At 41.4% G+C, this 18249-nt stretch overlaps 1 long non-coding RNA gene and 1 pseudogene across 1 annotated transcript; one reads left to right on the top strand and one right to left on the bottom strand.

Moving 5' to 3' along the window:
* The first annotated feature begins 2006 nt into the window (after positions 1-2006).
* LOC112661057 (peptidyl-prolyl cis-trans isomerase A-like) lies at positions 2007-2482 on the top strand (annotated as a pseudogene).
* Positions 2483-6290: 3808 nt separating this feature from the next.
* On the bottom strand, positions 6291-16970 carry LOC112661090 (uncharacterized). Its single transcript, XR_003137420.3, has 4 exons — positions 16170-16970; positions 15132-15305; positions 10676-10844; positions 6291-10550 (listed from the first exon to the last, which is right to left on the bottom strand). It is a non-coding gene; the product is annotated as an uncharacterized LOC112661090 (long non-coding RNA).
* Between the last annotated feature and the right edge of the window lie 1279 nt (positions 16971-18249).

Genomic DNA, 18249 nt, shown 5'->3' with positions numbered 1-18249 from the left:
GTCTTCAGAAGTTTTCTGCTTTGGGTGTTTATGGGGCTAGGCAATAGACAAATTAATAAAGAAGCTGCTCGGGCTGTTGGATAGCAGAGCTTCTCCTGTGTGCAAGGTGCCCTGTAGTGTCCTCCAGACCAAAGGATTCTCATCTGTTTTGTGCCTCTGTCTCCCCCTGGCAGTCCGATGAAGACTGTTGACTCCTTTGAAGAATACTGTTTACAAGTGCATAAAATAGAGGTGCCTGTTTGGCTCAGTCGGTAGAGCGTGTGACTCTCAATCTCAGGGTGTGAGTTTAAGCCCCATGTTGGGTATGGAGCCTACATTTTATTTTTTTTATTTTATTTTTTAAGATTTTATTTATTTGTTCATGAAAGACACATACACACACAGAGAGAGAGAGAGAGAGGCAGAGGCACAGGCAGAGGGAGAAGCAGGCTCCATGCAGGGAGCCTGATGTGGGACTCGATCCCAGGGCTCCAGGATCACGCCCTGGGCTGAAGGCAGGCACTCAACCGCTGAGCCACCTAGGCGTCCCTGGAGCCTACATTTTAAAAGAAGGGCATAAAATAAGGTGTGATATTTATCAAATTGTGATATTTTATCAAAATATGTTTGAAAATTATGATACAGTTAACTTGATAGCCCGCTCCATCACACCAACATCTGTAGAAAGGAAGACAGAGATCACATGTGCTCTAGCAGTGGCCTGATGAGTGGGTCTAAGAACAACTGTACTTTTGAAATATGAGTCCAATTGAAATGATATTTTGAGAGACCTGCAACAATTTTAAAGTGATATAAAAATAATATGTAATTTTGGTATTGTTAATCAAGGCACGATCACTATTGTGAGTTGTTGCCTGTGGTCATAACAGGGGAAATAGTAAGTTTTCATTACAGGTTAGTAAAGACATTCACATTTTTTTCTCATCAGTTTAACATCCTCTTTCCCAGATATCTGTCCATGGGCCTCTGTGGAATTCTTGAGAACCAGATTAAGAACCCCTGAAATCAAGAAAATCCAAAGAAGAGGTACAATGATCAGTAATAACCACTCCCCCCCCCAATCTATCCTCAAAGGCAACAGCAATAATAATGATTAATCATGATAGTAGTAATAGCAACCATTTGTTGGGTTCCTTCGAGGTGTCAGTTACTGTACTTGGCTTCTATACATTTATTTCACTGAAATGTCTCAGCAACCCTAGGAAATGGTGCTTGTCTCCATTGTATAGAGTTAAAGCTCAGAGAGGTTGAATAATATGCTCCAGGCCCTGTCTTTGACAAGTGGAAAAGCTATGATATGAATCCTGGTCAGTGCAATGTGAAAATTCACCCTTGTTTGGCTCCTCTCCTTGGCCCCCCTACTTCCTCTGCTACCCCTGCTCAGGGGCTAGAGTCCTGTCTCCTCCAACACTGACTCAGCCTCCCCCCCCCACCACCAGAGGGGGCCTTTGACAGGGCCCTGGGACCTTCCGTCATCCCCTCCCAGAGCTGAAATTTGAGTGACTCAAAGTTTCCCCCAATTTGTAAATTCTTTAATAGTAGACATTGCCATTGCCCAGAGGAAGTAGCTGAAACAAATTACCTTCTAACATAGTTTACTTATATTTATAGCCTACATTCTAGGTCTTTAATATTCTAAACTCTTCAGGTTGACTGGAAATTCCCTCAGAGATTCTACTGAAACAGCTTATTATCACCTGGCAACATAAAAACAATAAGATTACTGTAGAATTTGAGTCACCTGAAGAACACAAATGGCCTGAAGGTTAGCTAGTTCCCTCTGAATATCCATTTACCAGAGTTAAGAAATTTACAAATAACTGGCTAAATACAGGGAATCTCTCGAATTAAAATCTCAGGAAATTGATGGAGTGTTGCCTTTACTTCAATTTATTTCTTGTATGTGCGTGAGGTTTTTTTTTTGACTATGTTCCCTCTGATGTTCACTCATGGTGGGAACAGGTATGGGATTTGGTCCAACTTTTCAGAACTATCTATAAGGTCTGTATATCCTTTTTAGCCTAGTGTGTGCGTGCATGCAAGTGTGTGTGTGTATAAAACTTTGCAGACAAAGTTCCAAAGATAGCAGAGAACTTTCATGCTCTGAGCACTAGGGAGGAAGATTTGGTTATAAAGGTTCCTGCTTTCATAGGATTATTCCAGGATTTATGTGCCCTGGTAGAGACTTCACACACCATGATGGCACTGGCAGCAAATCCATCTACAGGGACAAATTTAAAGATGAGAGTTTCATCCTGAAGCACACAGGTCCTGGCATCTTGCCCATGGCAAATGCTGGACCCAACACTAACAGTTCCCAGTTTTTCATCTGGGCTGCCAACACTGAGTGGTTGGATGGTTGGCATGTGGTCTTTGACAAAGTGAGAGAGGGCACGAATATTGTGGAAGCATGGATTCATTTGGGTCCAGGAATGGCGAGACCAGCAAGAAGATCACCATTCCTGATTGTGGACGAATCTAATAAATTTGATGTGTGTTTTGTCTTAACTACCAGACCATTCCTTCTGTAGCTCCGGAGGGCACCCCTTCACCCCATCTGCTGGAAGTATCCTTTAATCTTTGTGCTCTCACTGCAGTTCTATGGGTCCCCTATTTTCCTTACTCCTTTTCAAGTCTAGCTAGATTGCAGAGTTAACGTTTATGATTATGAAAGAAAAACTAAACAAACAAACAAAAAGATGTTCAGTCTCCAGGAATAATTTTGGGAGTAGTGTTTATACCAAGAAAAATAACAAGATCCTAAGTGTCCAACAAGGAACTGATTTGATAACATGTCAGCAAAATAAAATGTTATTCATAATACATACACACTAAAAAATGATATTGGTCAGATTCTGGGTGATTTTTGTCTGGATTCACTTTGCCTATCTATAATTACTAAAGTTCTATAGTAAACACATATTACTTTTGGGAAAAGAAAGCTTCGTTCCTAAAACCATTCAGGGAATGATTCACAGTCTTTGAAGGAAAATCCCCAAGCATAAGAGAAAACCATTGTTCCTGTGGGTGGACAGAGGAGTCATTCTGCAGTGAACACTGGAGAATAATTGTGCAGGCAATTAGCTGAAGGGATGGGCCAGGTGAGGCAGGCAGGAACCACAGGCTAAAAATATGATGAGGAGCCTGTAATTCCCACTCTGTGTTTGGGAAATGTAAGTAAATGGTGCCTACTTGGTCTAGCCACCAAATAAGATTTTTATAAATATCAACAAAGTTACATATCTGTTTTTCCATTCTTAAAAATGAAAACAACGAAATGCTTTTTCTTTGAGCATTGGCCTTTTGTCAGGGTTCTTTGTAGCACAGCTTGAATTTTCCTCATTTTACTTTTCTGAGATAAGAGGGAGGATCAACAAAAGTCATGGTCTGGCCTGGTTCGTGGAAGTGATTCAACGCATCTTACGTAGAGAAATTGTCACCCACCTCAGGCTAGTACAAATGGTTCTTCCTCTTATTTTAACACAAAGTAATTTTGTTTTTGTTCATCTTTGTCTATGCAGATACTTTTTAAGATTATTGCAGCTAAAGAAGGCTGTTAGGCATTTCTGAAGGTAAATTTTTTGTTAGTTCAAACAACTAAACTAACGATCAATCCTCTTCCTTTCATGTGTGCCCGCGCACGTGCACACACACACACACACACACACACACAAACCAGGTATATACATATCTTCCTACTCTACAGCAGTTAAAAAGAAAAAATTACTGCTACATGAGACAACACGGGTGAATCCTACAAATAATGATAATGAAAGCCACCTACACTGTCCCCTCCCCCAATTTTGATGACACAATTTTGTATGTACTCTCAACTAATGTAGCTTGGTCCTTAAAGACAGAAGGCTGGTGAGTTCCCTTAGCAACATTTCATACACTAATATAAACTTTTTCATATTTTTATGAAATATGAAAAAAGCACAGCTTCTTATAGGAGCAACACTATAGTCCCCCAAAGGGACTATTTCAAGATGTCTACAATCACAAGTTGAATCCTGCAAGTAAGTGGAAGACTGTGTCAAACATTTCACCATACCCATTTCTAATTCTCACCATACCCATTTCTGTTACATGTGTATAAATATTATTAATTTATGTGCAGGGCTCAGCACCAATTGCAGTGACTGCTGGCATCTCAGGTGTAAAAGGTACCTACAGGGTTTGAAAGCAAGGTAGCCAGGTTGGGATCTCACGGAATACCTAACTCCATATTGTTGAAGGCAATCCAACCCCTTGGCTAAAGGAGAGGTTCTAAAACTACACTCAGTTCTTTGGCAACCTCTGATGCCTAGGTTAAATTTTTAATCTTTTTAAGCCCTTATTTAAATTGCTTTTTTACATGTAGTAAAATGCACATAAAAATGTATAGCTCAATGAATTTTTACTTATGTTTATTCACATATAACCACCACCTAGGACAAGATATAGGACTTCCAGCACTCAAACAACTCTCTCATATCCTCTCCCAGGAAGTACATACCCAATCACCACTACACACCCAGGGTAACTACAGTTCTGATTTCCATCACCACAGATTAGTTTTGTCTGTTCTTGAACTTTATATGATTGATTAATAAAGCATGATCTCTTCGTGTCTGGTTTTTCTCACTAAACATTATGTCATTGAATGCTGACTCCTGAAATATCACCAGAACAATCTGTTCATGAGACAAAGCTGAATGTATTGCTTCCTGCGATCAGGGAGAGTACCACCTGAGGGAACTTACATTGGAAAGAGGAAGAAAAAGTTGAATTTGAGACTTTGATTCTGGTTTAGATGAGTCTTTCAATGTGAAACTTGAATAGGGTTTGTAGGAATTATATCGTTGAGGACCGTGGGAAAAGCAAGGCAAGGATTCTGAGGTGAAGGTTTCAAAGACTCTTGGGATGAAGGCTGTTGATGTTTTCTATTGAAGAGATGATGGGTCTTTCTGGAAGTTCCATAATGAACAACAAAGTGATTTACCTGGGCAAGAGCATCCTGGAATAGTAAACTGTGCTAAGGAAGACTATGAAATAATAAAGTCATGGTAATGTAGACAGTAAGCTGTGGAGCAGTTTACAGGTTTAGTCCTCAGTGTCCACGTGGGGCTTGGAAGTTAGATGGTTTCAATTCACAGTAATTTTGATATTCATCTGTGTTGCCTTGTATGCAGTAGTTTGTTCTTGGCCTTTGTTGTGTAGTGTTCCATTATTTGAAAATAATATCATTTATTTACCCATTGACTCTATTAATGGATATTTGGGTTGTTTCCAATTTTTGTGTCTTTGGAAATAAGTTGCTATGATCATCTTGAATGTACATATTATTTGGTGCATATAAGAACACAGTGGGGTGGCTCAGTTGATTAAGTGTCTGATTTCAGTTCAGATCATGATTTTAGGATCCTGGAATCGAGCCCTGCATTGGGCTCTCTTCTCAGGGAGTCTGCTCGTCCTTCTACCTCTGCCCCTCTCCCATCTCATGCTCTGTCTTTCTCTTTCCCAAATAAATAAATAAGATCTTTAAAAAAAAAAAAAAAAGAAAAGAAAAAAGGAAAGAACACACTGGGGGGACCTGACTAGTTCAGTAGGTAGAACATGAGAACTTGACTTGGGGGTTGTGAGTTCAAGCCCTATCCTGGGCCTGGAGCCTACTTGAAAAAAAAAAAAAAAAAAAAAGAACCCACTGGTGTTGGTTTGCTTTTGCCTTGTTAAAGAATCAAACTGCCACTGGAGAATCTTTTGTTGGACGTTAGTTAGCATCCCAAGAAAGCCCAGGGTTTCCCCCTGGCCTATCACTCCCAAGGTTTGGCTCATCTCTTTTTACCCAAGGTACTGTTAATCACTCATTAGTTCAGTATTTCTGGACAGATCACTACATGCCCTGCCCTGCTCAAGGTACTGAGGATGCAGCTGTAAACAAGATTTTACAAGTTCCACAAGGCAGAGTCCTTGACTATGTTGCTCACCGTGGTATTCCCAGCTCCGAGAATACTGCCCAGCAGATAGCAGGTACTCAATGACTGACAGCGAATCTGGTCTGCTGTTTGGTTTTGTAAATAAAGTTTTATGGAAACACACCCATGCTCATTTGTTGACATATTGTCAATGGTTTCCTTCCTGCTACAATGTCAGAATGGTAGTTGTGAAAGTGAACATCTGTTCCATAAGACCTAAAATATTTACTATCTAGACCTTTATTAAAAGAGTGCTGACCTCTTGTCTAGCTGGTCATTTGCCTAGCTAAAAATTGATGCTTCCATTATAATAGAAGAGGAGAAGAATGGGTATTTTTGTTATTTTTAAGCTTATTATAGAAATTTTTTTAAATGTCTTTAATAAGTGAGAGAGAGAGAGAGAGAGAGAGAGAGAGAGAGAGAAAACGAACCTAATGTACCTACCACCCAGCTAGAAGAATGAATACTAGAGAATACATTAGTTTCCTGGGGCTGCTGTAACAAAGTACCACAAACTAGATAGTTCAGAGCAACACAGATTTATTGTCTCACAGTTCTAGAGGCCAGAAGTCCAACACTGGGGTGTCAGCAGGACCACACTCCCACTGAAGATGCTAGGGAAGGATCTGTTTCAGGCCTCTCTCCTAGCTTCTGGAAGTCTCAGGCATTCCTCAGCTTGTAAAAGGTCATCCTCTCCCTGTGTCTGTTCACATAGCCTTATTTTTCTCTGTGCATATCCATCTCTGTGTCCAAATTTCCCATTTTTAGGAGGACACTAGTTGAATTGCATTAGGGTCCACCCTAATAACCTCATTTTAACCTCATTACCTCCATAAAAACCATAATTCCAAATAAGGTCACATTCTGAGGTACCAGATAGTAGGACTTCAATATATCTTTTTTTGAGGGGACACAATTCAACCCATAACAGAGGAAGAGATAGCAGTCTCTGTCTGGGACTTCATCAACATCTTCTAAGCTAAATAGGTGCCCCGTGAGACCTCTTCAAAAATGTCTGGGCAATAGTACACACAAGACAAATCTTCCTGAAGATTTGCCACACCCTTTAACACTCCATAAGCTCTGAGAAGTCTTGTTAAACCTGTTTAACTCAAAACTTCCCAAATTATTTAACTCTCAGTGCCTGGGGCTGCAGCTTTGGGAAGAAAGTAAATAGCAGATAAGAAGATAAGCACAGATATGGAAACATGATAAACTTGTGAAGCTACAATAGAGGACAGAGATCAGAGGAGATTTTCAGTGATGACCAGGAATTTAGGATGAAAGAAAACATTTCTCAGTGTAATTAGCTGCTGTCTGTTCAATGGACAGAAAATGATGTGCTTTTCTGCTATTCTTGAATAAGGTATAGGGTTACCACCCTTCTGGATCTTGCTCTAGTTCTCTAGGAGAACACTATATATTCAAGGGCCTCAGCTCCCTAGGTTTTATGGGGAGTCCTAATTTCCAATGTTGTAATTTTGGAGAAGAAGGTTTCTACTGTTGCTGTCTCATTCTCCAACTGGGAGACCTCTCTGACTGGGAGAGACAGTAGAATTTCAGAGATATAAATAACTTAATTGTAAGACATCTCATCCCCTCTGTAATTTAGGGTCAAGCCAAATCTCCCACCACTCCATTTCTGAGTCCCAATGTGTTTATCATGGTGTGTGCTTGTATGTGAGTGCGGACACTGGTGTGTGTATAAAGGTTGAGAAGCAACTTCCCTCTGCGTTTGTGCATGCATCCTCTTGTGCATGGGTGTAGAGGTATGAGGAGCAAGGACATGCCATTGATGTGAGGCAGGCGAAACTTAAGGTTGGAAAGAGACAGAAATGAAATGACATATTAGTAACCAGTTTCTACAAAGGCAAGTTGGGCGATTCAGTCTTAGCACGCTTGGCTAGAGGGTCAGGGTTGCCTGTGAGTCAGGTAACCTGTGAGCAATTAGGCATTTCTTTGGCCCAGGGAAGTATCACACTAGAGGCAATGGTGAGTCTCATCTTGTATAATGAGAGAAGTATTCATGTTTACATCTTCAGGGCTCCCTACGCAGATGAGAACATGAGAGTTTGAGAGTTTGTAGATGTGCAGGTGGGAGAACAGTGCCCAGGTAGAGAAAGTATGAGCAGGGCTGCAGAAGCTCCTTTGACCTTCCCTGAGCACCACACTTTTTTTGGCTCCACACCTCATCCTCTCCCATCACCTCTGCTTCTGAGAGTAAAGCAAACAACTAAATGATTTCCATAGACCAGAAGTAGATGTTTCTATTTGCCTTTTTGAAGATTCCTTCCTTTTGCATTGGAATTCATTCCCACTTTAATGCCACAGGGAATTAAATGACAACTGGATTCTTATTTGGACTTTATCAAATAATAAGCATATTTGAGTAACTAAAGATCCACAGAAATTTGAATAACTCAAGAACCATATGAAAAGGGTGCTGGATTTCACTCAGGAACCCTGCATTTTGGGTTATGCCTATTGATCCTGGACAAATCAGTTTTTTTCTCTGAGCCTCAATTTCCTAATTTGTAAAATGGAGATACTAATGTCATCTCTAACTGCCTATCAGGATTAGGATGGTCAAATTAAAGCCTATATGAAATTGTTATAAGCTGTAAATTTTTGCATCAGATGACTATTATTTTGTCCATGAATAAAAAGATGAGAATAGTAGTTCCATTCTATTATCACTCTCATTAATTCTGGCCCCATTGTTCTCCTCCTCACCCAAGTCCTGAGCTCTGGGATTCAATAGCCACCCAACATGTGAAGGACTTTGCATATAATTTCTACTTTCAACCCTTAGAACAGGACCTCAACTCTGGCTGCATGCTAAAATCACTTGGTAACTATACCCCAATATGTCTCATGAATATAAATGTAAGCTTTCTCAACAATATATAATTGCAAATCAAATCCAACAATGTATGAAAAGAATTATATATCACAGCTAAGTGGGATTTATCTCATGAATGCAAGGCTGGTTCAACATTTAAAAATCAATTAATGTAATCTACCACATACAGACTAAAAAAGAAAAAAAATTACATACTCATATCAATAGATGGACAAAATCCAACACATATTCATGATTTTTTTTTAAAAAACTTCTTATCAAAATAAGAATAAAGGGGATATCCTCAACTTGATCAAGAATATCTACAAAAATCTATAGCTAACATCTTCCTTAAGTGAATAACTAGAGTCTTTCCTGTGAAAATCAGGAACAAAGCAAGAATGTCCCCTGTCACCACTTCTTTTCAACATCATGCTGGAAGTCTTAGCTAATGTAATAAAACAAGAAAATGATATAAAAGGTATAAAAATCGGGAAAGAAAAAAATAAGCTGTTTCTATTCACAGATGACATGATTGTCTCTGCAGGAAACCCAAAAGAATCATCATCATCCACAACAACAACAAATGCCTCCTAGAACTAAAAGATGGTTATAGTAAAGTTACTGATCTATGGCAAGAAGGGCAAATTTCTGGAACATACGCTCCAAAATCACTAGTCCTGTATTCATGACAGACATCACTAACCATTCCCGAACTCTTTCCCAATGAACCCAGGCATAGCCTCAGGATCCTTCTCAGCCCATCAGAAGGGCATTACTAGTTGATCAGAGTTGCCAGTGGAATCCCTTTAGGCATCTCTGCTTTATAGATTTATTCCATTTCCAAACCAGGATCAGCCACGTTGAATCTGCCTCCTCTATTCCTGCCTCCGTCTCCATGACATGAAAAGCCTGACATGTTCATAGGAGAGTTCTCTGACAGACTCTGAACAGATTCTGTGGCAGCTGTTCAGGTGGTAGGACAATGCCGTACCTTCATATTGCACTTGTAGTGTTTAGGTCTCAAGGACTTTCTGCAAACATTAAGTCATTTATTTGAAAAGTCTGGGGCAATGAGGAGTAATGAGATAATGTTGATGAAACACTCAGCATTCCCAAGATGAAAGACTGCAGGTGACTCAGGGAAAAGACATTTTTAGAGGCCACTGAAAACTCTCACAGGTGTTGGTTGGCTGCCTTTTTCGCTTTGCTGTGACTATCATTTAAGGCCAGGAGACAAGGCCATGATGCCATTCTTTAGAGAAGGCTTGCTGATGTGGGAGGGGTGGCGGTGAGGATGGCTTGGTAGGACTCTGTCCAGCATTTGTCACTTTCTAGTTTTGTTATCAGAAGCAAGTCTCTTTATGTCTCCCAGCTTCTCTCCCCTCCTATGTCCGGGGGGAACGATAATGTCTGGCTCAGATAATGTGTGTGAGAACAGACACTTGATGGCAGCTGTTCTGAGGAGCTGGGACCAGCTTGGGCGGATTGTAGAGGGCCACATATGCAGTATACCTGCACTTTAGTAAGAGGAAACGTAGAAGATAGAGCTGATTAAGAATCTAGACAGGAGCCTTCCTTTGGTTCACATGAGAATTAGGACTTACATCTTTTAAAAATTTCCCTTGTTGATCTATACTGAAAAACATAGACCCACGCTGAGTCCAGTCTGGTCCTAGAAGTCAGGTTATGTCCATTCAGACTGTTGATCTCTCTGTGCAAAACATACTGAGTGGTTACTTCACACCGAGCTGAATAATGGGGATGAAAAGAAAGCTTAAATTTCCTCTAGGTGAGAGAGGAATTCCTTGCTACAAAATACAGGTAACATATTCACCGATTCTAAGGTGCACACTTTTGTCACACTGTAACACACCTGAGATTGGAGCACATCATACAACTGAACACATATCACGGTTTTTATGATAGCATTTCTTTCCTTTCTTCACAGAATAAATGGAACACCTTGTAGCTGATGACATCTTAGATCAGTGACATACAGCAATAATTGTCTCTCGGGCCGTGTGAGGGTTCAAGGGAGTAACCTGGGGGAAAGGCACCCGTATTTTTTATTTACCACTACATAACAGATTACTCTAAAACTTAGCAGCTTAAAGCAATAAACTTTTTTTTTTCTTTTTTCCCCTCCTCATAGTTTCTGCAGCCAAGAATCCAGTAACAGTTTAACTCAGGTTCTAGATCAGGGTTGCTCATGAGGCTGCAGGGCGAACTGGGTCCACCACCGTTTGAGGCCTGATTGGGTAGAGAGGATCCACTTCCAAGATCACTCATGGGGCTCATGAGGCTGTTGGCTGGAGCCAACCATGTAACCCTCTCTATTGAGCTGCTTATGACAAGGTATCGGGCTGATCCTAGAGTTGGTGATGTGTGTGTGTGTGCGCACGTGCACGTGTGCATGCATGTGTGAGGGTACATGTGTAAGATAGAAAGAGGAATGGCCCAAGCTGGAAAGATGGAAGCTGCCAACGTTTATACCTAATCTTGGAAGTTACATACTGCCTCATCTGCCGTATTTTATTGGTCACACAGACCAACACTGGTACAAGCTAGGAGGGCAAGGACCAACGGGTGCCATCTTGGAAATGGACTACCATAGCACCCAACGCATTGAGTGATGAAAAGAAATTCAGAAATAAGTGTTAGTTTTTCTCCCAGGGTAGCACTTTTCTTTTTGCTGCATATAAATTCTGTTGGAAGAGATTGAGTCTTCTTTTAGGTTTATATCACCACCAAACTCTTATTTTCAGTTTGTACAGCAGTCTAGCTGGAGCAGGAAATGGCAATGAGTGTGAAAGGATGCTGAAGAGAAGATTCTGTGTTTGACTACTTGGTATGGCTGGGGATGGAGAGCTTTCCTTCTGGCTTCTGTGCAAAATGGAGAATCTTAGGATTTTACTAATCTCTCTTTTGAAAGAAGTGCATCTAAACTCTAGAGACCAGTTACCCAAGAGAACCCAGCCACCTTTAGGCCTTCTGACCTTTATAGAGCAGAGTGGTTTGGCATCAGATGATGGTCTAAATACAAGAGTTCACAGGATTTTAGACGTAGGCTCTTTTTGGGGGGCACAAAGAAACTGGCTAAGCAAATCATCATCCACCAGCATAGTAAAAAGAACAAACAGATGATTGTAAAATTCTGGGGCCATCAAATCCTGATTTCAAAAGTATTATGGGAAATAAGAAGCTTGGTTACTCAAAGCTGAATTTAGAGCAGCCTTGTAGTTTTTAGGGTATAGATCCTTTACCTCTTTGGTCAGGTTTTTTCCTAGGTATCTTATGCTTTTGGGTGCAATTGTAAATGAGATTGACTTAATTTCTCTTTCTTCAGTCTCTTGTTAGTGTAGGAAATGCCACTGATTTCTGGGCATTGATTTTTATCCTGCCACACTGCCGAATTGCTGTATGAGTTCTAGCAATCTTGGGGTGGAGTCTTTTGGGTTTTCTATGTACAGTATCATGTCATCTGCAAAGAGGGAGAGTTTGACTTCTTCTTTGACAATTTGAATGCCTTTTATTTCTTTTTGTTGCCTGATTGCTGAGGCTAGGACTTCTAGTACTATGTTGAATAGTAGTGGTGAATACTTGTGAAAGAAATTGAGGAAGACAAAACGAGATGGAAAAATATTCCATGCTCATGGAATGGAAGAATTAATATTGTGAAAATGTCAATGCTACCCAGGGCAATTTAAACATTTAATGCAATCCCTATCAAAATACCATGGGCTTTCTTCAGAGAGTTAGAACAAATCATCTTAAGATTTGTGTGGAATCAGAAAAGACCCCGAATAGCCAGGGGAATGTTGAAAAAGAAAACCAGAGCCAGGGGCATCACAATGACAGATTTCAGGTTGTACTACAAAGCTGTGATCATCAATACAGTGTGGTACTGGCACAAAAACAGACACATAGATCAATGGAACAGAGTAGAGAACCCAGAAATGGGACCCCAACCATATGGTCAACTAATATTCAACAAAGCAGGAAAGACTATCCACTGGTAAAAGGACAGTCTCTTCAATAAATGGTGCTGGGAAAATTGGACAGCCACATGCAGAAGAATGAAATCAGACCATTCTCTTACACCAGACACAAAGATAAACTCAAAATGGATGAAAGATCTAAATGTGAGACAAGAATCCATCAAAATCCTAGAGGAGAACCAGGCAACACCTTTTTTGAACTTGGTCACAGGAACTTCTTGCAAGATACATCTATGAAGGCAAGAGAAACAAAAGCAAAAATGAACCATTGGGACTTAATCAGGGTAAAAAGCTTCTGCACAGCAAAAGAAACATTCAACAAAACTAAAAGACAACCTACAAAATGGGTGAAGATATTTCCAAATAAGATATCAGATAAAGGGCTAGTATCCAAGATCTATAAAGAAGTTATTAAACTCAACAGCAAAGAAACAAACAATCCAATCATGAAATGAGCAAAAAACATGAACAGAAATTTTACCAAAGTAGACATAGACATGGCCAACAAGCACATGGGAAGATGCTCCACATTACTGGCCTTCAGGGAAATCAAAATCAAAACCACAATGAGATACCACCTCACACCAGTGAGAACGGTGAAAATTAACAAGACAGGAAACAACAAATGTTGGAGAGGATGTGGAGAAAGGGGAACCCTCTTGCATTGTTGGTGGGAATGGGAACTGGTGCCGCCACTCTGGAAAACTGTGTGGAGGTTCCTCAAAGATTTAAAAATAGAGCTACCCTACGGCCCAGCAATTGCACTTCTGGGGATTTACCCCAAAGATACAGATGCAGTGAAATGATGGGACACCTGCACCCCAGTGTTTATAGCAGCAATATCCACAATAGCCAAACTGTGGAAGGAGCCTCGATGTCCATCGACAGATGAATGGATAAAGAAGATGTGGTCTATGGAATATTCCTCAGCCATTAGAAACGACAAATACCCACCATTTGCTTCGACGTGGATGGAACTGGAGGGTATTATGCTAAGTGAAGTAAGTCAATCAGAGAAGGACAAACATTATATGGTCTCATTCATTTGGGAACTATAAAAAATAGTGAAAGGGAATAAAGGGGAAAAGAGAGAAAATGAGTGGGAAATATCAGAGAGGGAGACAGAACATGAGAGACTCCTAACACTGGGAAGCAAACAAGGGGTAGTGGAGGGGGAGGTAGGCAGGGGGATGGGATGACTGGGTGATGGGCACTGAGGGGGACACTTGATGGGATGAGCACTGGGTGATATGCTATATGTTGGCAAATTGAACTCCAATGAGAAAATAAATTTAAAAAAAAATAGAGCAGCCCTGAATATAGCCCCACGTACTCTAAGCCTAGTTCGGAAAGGCTGATGTGGACCTGGTCCAGCATCATTAACATCACTTGGGAACTGATTTGAAATGCAAATTCTCAGCCCTCATTTCGGATCCACTGAATCAGCTCACATGGGAGTGGAGCCCAGTGAACCATCTGTGTTTTAATAAACCCTCCGGGGGATTCTGATGCTTACTCAAGCTTGAGAACCACTGCCCTGAAAAGTTTGAGAACCACTGCTCATTGTAAAATCCTTTCCTTTGATATACGACTTATCCCAATAGTCACAGCAACATCCCTTCCCCGCCCCGTGTCTTCCAACACCAGCAAGCAATTTTCCAATACTCTTGGTATCCAACAATTCAATTTAATTCTGATACTAATTACTTGGAGTTAGTGTCAGATTCCACATATTTAAGAGTTCAGTTTCATAAATTTGTCCCCATTTCAGACACTAGTCTCATGTCTGGGGCCACCCATACTTCAGGAGCTCTCATAACACCCCCTTTTTAGGCTCAATAATTTGTTAGAATGGCTCATAAGACTCAGGGAAACACTCAGGTCTGCCAGTTTATTATCCGGATATAACTCAGGAAAGCTAGCTGGGAGGAATACCCAGGGCAGAGAATAGAGAGTGGACATAAAACTTGCATGCCCTCTCTGGGTACACATAGCCCTCCCAGTACCTTGATGTTCACCAACCTGGAGACTCATCAAGTCCTGTTGTTCAAGAGTTTTTATAAAGTTTAATCTCCAGCCCCCCTTCTACTTCTTGAAGGTTAGTGAGTGGAGCCAATCTTCTGATCACTTGGTCTTTTTGGTGACCAGCCCCATCCTGCTGCTACATAGAGGCCTCATCCTAAGTCACTTCATTCCCATGAACTCAGGTGTGGTGGAAAGAGGCTCATTAGAAATAACAAAAGACACTCCTATCACTCAGGAAATTTCAAGGGTTTTAGGATCCCTGTGCCTGGAATTAGGGATAAAGATCAAATATGTTTCTTATCATACCACACAGAAAAAAAAAGAGATCCGGGATCCCTGAGTGGCACAGCGGTTTGGCGCCTGCCTTTGGCCCAGGGCACGATCCTGGAGACCCGGGATCGAATCCCACGTCGGGCTCCTGGTGCATGGAGCCTGCTTCTCCCTCTGCCTGTGTCTCTGCCTCTCTCTCTCACTGTGTGCCTATCATAAATAAATAAAAATAAATAAATAAAGAGATCCAAGAGGGTCAATATGTCAGAAAGAACTTTTTCAGTTAGATGTGACAAAATGCCAATGTGACTCTGATGCCAAGGAGTTCAAGAGACTCCAGGCCTCAAACAGTGTTGTCTACGTACTTTGTTCTTTCACTCTCCCTCTCTCTCCCATTCCTCTACATCCCTAGCCTGTTAGTCTCATTTCTCTTATTGCAGATGAGCTTCCTCCATATGGCAGTGTGTGAGCAGAATACGTTGGGTGAAATAATTCCTTACTTAAATGATTTAGCATCTTAGATTAGTGAACCTAGAGGAATGAGAGCCTGTCTATCCCAATGTCCATAAATAAAATTCCAGGGATGGGCCCTGACTGTCTCGTTTAGGTTACAAGACCAATGTGCTGTGACCCTCAGGTTGGGGTATTTTGACTGTCTGGTAATAGCCCATGTGTTTATACCAGTGGCTAGTTAGGGATGGCCAGGATGGGCTAAACAAACCAAGGCCACATGAAATGCCGGAGGATGGTTCCCCCAGGAAAGAAAAAAGGGATTACCAGTGGCTATGGTTGCTATTATAACCAAACCAAATGAAAGTCTGTCCACCTCCTCTGCAGCAAGCCAATAAGAACTGACACTGAGCTTTTGTATTGAAAAAGGATAGGCTATTTATTAGTGTGGTACCACCCAGAAGAATGAGGAATTAATGCTCAAAAGTCCTGAAATCCCCCATAACTTGCAAGTGAGGGTTTTTAAGGGCAAAATTTGGAGGAGGGGTCCCCTGAGAAAGTGGTTGCTGTTAACCAGAGACCCCGGAGGTCATACTACCAGGGGTATCCTGACAAAGTAGATACCATTGATTAGAGGCTCATGAGGTCCTGCCAGCAGATGTTACTTAATAACTTCTGAAGCTACTTGTCTGGTCCCCTGGAGGTGTATTCCATGAGAAGAGACTTGGAATCTGAAAAGTATCTTTATTCTTTATGTTAGAAATGTCATTAGTTATATCTCGTGATTATATCTTTAGGGTAGTGCTGATTAACTACTTGTAAGCTAGTGGGGTTGCATTCCTATATATTCCTTTGGATGATAAGCAAGCATTTCTATCTCTTGAGCCTAGAAATATGTGTTTCCTGGCTGGTCCAGCCATGCCTGGGGATGATATGACCTGATAAGATGGATGCTGGCTTCACTGTAAGTAGATTTGATGAGAACCCCACATTGGGGTACTTTACACCCAACATGGAGAGAGGGACAGGGGAGGGGCCGAGGGAGAGGGAGAGAATCTCAAGCTGACTTCGGGCTGAGTGCAGAGCCCCATGGGGGCAGGACGATCCCATCACCCTAAGATCATGACCTGAGGTAAGAGTCAGCAGCTTAACAGACTGAGCCACCCAGGCATCCTCTCTTCACTTCTTTAGTGAGGTAAGTGCTAATTATTTTTCCTTATAGGCCAGGATAGAAAATAGCTTTGTAGACTCCTGAGTGCACTTTTCTCTGAAGAAGATACACAGCAATTTAAACCATAGAAGACAAGTAAGAAAAAGATGAGTAGCCTAGATCATCCAGGGAAAGATGATATAGGGAGGCCCTTTATGTTTGGAGGGTTAAGGGGGATGAGGGATGGGTAGTGGAAATAATGCTGCCACCCTACCTCTTGGGGCTCACTGGAGAGAAAGGATGGAGAGAATTCTATAAACAAAGGAACCCATTCTGACTCAGAGCTTCAGAGGCCACAGTTCTGAGAGGCTAAAAGACCTAGGTTGAAAGAGAAGCCACATGGGGCCATTGATAGAGCCAGTTCCCGGTGGGCGACACTGCCCCTGAAGAGCCCTTATGGCCCCTTCAGACCTGGTCATGCTGAGGCCTCCTCACAGCAGAGGCAGCATTTTAAGGTGAACCAACTGGTCTTCAACAGTGACACCATGTGGCTGTGGAAAGTAAAGACAGCACGGGGATAGAAGGATCCAGGGCCAGCCTATGCCCTACAGAACAATGTTCAGAGGGTGCAGGTCAAGAGGAAGACTGATCTTACTATTACTAGGCTGGGTCGGGGCTACAGCGATTTTGTTGAGTACTGGTACTTTTGAGTTTGGGGAGCAGTTCATACTAGTTAAATACATTCTGAAATGATGTATAGACTTTACAGTTCTGAAGATCTAGGACTACGTTTCGCCTTTTGCAGGTTTTGCGGGAACCCTTGAGCATCCCACCCCAGACCACTGAACACAAGCATTGTTTTGTTTCCTCTTTCACTGCATGGTGTGCCAACCTGTGTGGGTTTTTGTTTGTTTGTATTTGTAAAGAAGGAAGAGGGAAGAATGAAAGGACCCAATTTTTGAATTTCAAATGAGTTTACACCGAGATCATTACATTTTTCTCCAAGATAACTTACAGCTCAAATGTCTACAGTTTTATACGGAACTGTTTTAAGTTTTAAGAATTTACTGGAAAACTTATTATCTACTCGCTATGGACTTCTAGTTGATTAAATGCTCCCTTTTATTTCCAGCTGAATACCATCATATTGGTTTCTCAAAGCATTTATTTAGAAGTGTATTAGGAATAAGAGTGTGTAAAGTAGTCAGATGGATATAATCCACGTGGCTTAGAGTGTCATTCATTCAAACAATAGGTGGTATGTGAGCCTCACTATGCCAGGCATCGTTCTGGTCATGGAAGATAGAATGATATAGAACAAAATGTGGCATCTTCCTCAAGAAGGCTCCCTGGCTGCAGAGAATCACACAAGATGCTATGAGAGCAGAGAGGAGGAAGATCTGAGCCAGTCTCATTGGCCAGCACTGATTTTGAGGGGCATAAGGCACAGACAAGTGCCAACAACTAAGTGCAGAACCAGTCCACAAAATTGATAACTTATATGTAGCCAGGGCTGCTCAGAAGTTGTGTGCTGAGTGTTGGAGTCAAGACTAC

The sequence above is a fragment of the Canis lupus genome, chromosome 23 (assembly GCF_003254725.2).
Source record: "Canis lupus dingo isolate Sandy chromosome 23, ASM325472v2, whole genome shotgun sequence".
In the NCBI taxonomy this organism is placed as follows: domain Eukaryota; kingdom Metazoa; phylum Chordata; class Mammalia; order Carnivora; family Canidae; genus Canis; species Canis lupus.
The sequence above is the reverse complement of the archived record's forward strand: the minus strand, read 5'-3'. Positions and strand labels throughout refer to the sequence as shown.